The sequence below is a fragment of the Myotis daubentonii genome, chromosome 12, assembly GCF_963259705.1.
Source record: "Myotis daubentonii chromosome 12, mMyoDau2.1, whole genome shotgun sequence".
In the NCBI taxonomy this organism is placed as follows: domain Eukaryota; kingdom Metazoa; phylum Chordata; class Mammalia; order Chiroptera; family Vespertilionidae; genus Myotis; species Myotis daubentonii.
The window spans coordinates 26,408,142-26,409,735 of record NC_081851.1 but is presented as its reverse complement, the minus strand read 5'-3'; positions in this window follow the sequence as shown (position 1 = coordinate 26,409,735).

The window sequence follows — 1,594 nt, the reverse complement described above, 5'->3', positions numbered from 1 at the left end:
ACATATTCACTTTGGACTTTGAATTGGGAGTTAATGATGCAAAGAAGCAGAACCATGGCACATGCTCTGTGGCGCATTGGTGGTTGCAGCCTGCAGAGGTCCCCCAGGGAGCAGGGCAGCAGCACCAGCCAGCGTTTAGAGTCAGCAATGCGAGTGATGGAAACTGTGGTGTACAATGCCAGCCATGGCACGTGCCTTGCCCACACCACTCTGCAATATGCTTTTGCAGCTTTTTATCTTTCATCATTGTATGAATTGTCCACTTTCTATAATGAGCACAAAAATGTAAGAGTATGTATATATTTTTGTTTATGAACCCAATACATACATACGTGTGTGTGTGTGTGTGTGTGTGTGTACAAACACATATGAAATGTAGAAGGTAAAAGTTCCCTGTTAGCTCATTTTCGGCAGATAGCACTGTTCACTGCTTGGTGAGTGTTGCTTCAGATTTCTTTTTTCTTTTTTAAATCTATTTCAGAGAGGAAGGGAGGGGGAGAGATAGAAACAATGATGAGAGAGAATCATTGATTGGCTGCCTCCTGCATGCCCCCTACTGGGGATTGAGCCTGCAACCCAGGCCATGTGCACTTGACTGGAATCAAACCCGGGACCCTTCAGTCCGCAGACCAACACTCTATGTACTGAGCCAAACCAGCCAGGGCCAGATTTCTGTTTTATGTGGCCAATATTCCTTTCATAATTTGGAAAAATAAGAATAGAATAATACTATTTAAAAAAACAAAAGATGAAAAGAAATGGGACTGGAAACATAATACCAGAATTTGGATATTCGCAGGACAGCAAAATGTAACTCCTTTGATCAAAACTGGGTGTGCCCACTGAAAGTGGGCTTCAGATATTGAAGTGCTTTTTGAGCTGTGGTTAGAGGAAAGTGCTAGGGTGTGAGTTCCTCCTTCAAAATCAGAGAGAAAAGAAGAGAAAGCCTACGTAGCTTTGCCAGGAACAATAACACAAAACGATCAGAAGCCAGCAAGTAAACTGAGAAAGGAAAGCGAACTTGTTGGAGGAAAACACTAAACAGTAAGACGTATGCTGATACACTGTGCTCTCCTCTATATCTCAGCCATGTGCAGATTTACTCCACTGGATCCCAAGTGTCCTCTGCAGCTGATGTGCCTGTATCATCAAGAGCAGCCCAGGCACCGTACGGTTCTGTTCCCGTTTCATAGATGAGGGAACCAAAGCTTCCTGACACTGAGTGGCCTTGTCCAGAGTGACATGGTCATTGCCAGAACCCGAATGCAAGCGCAGCTCCTCATGGCTTTGATTTACCACTTCTCCATCTTGAGACCCACAGGAGTGATGGGTTTATTGCACAACTTTATTTTCAAAATCTAACGAATGCTTAACCATCATTTATTAGGATGATTCAGTGGGGTTTTTGTATGTGGGAAATTTTTTTTAAATATTTTTTTTTTATTGATTTCAGATAGGAAGGGAGAGGGAGAGGGAGAACTAGAAACATTGATGATGAGAGAGAATCATTGATCGGCTACCTCCTAATGGGAATCGAGCCCGCAACCCAAGCATCTGCCCCTGACTGGAATCAAACCTGGGACCCTTCAGTCCA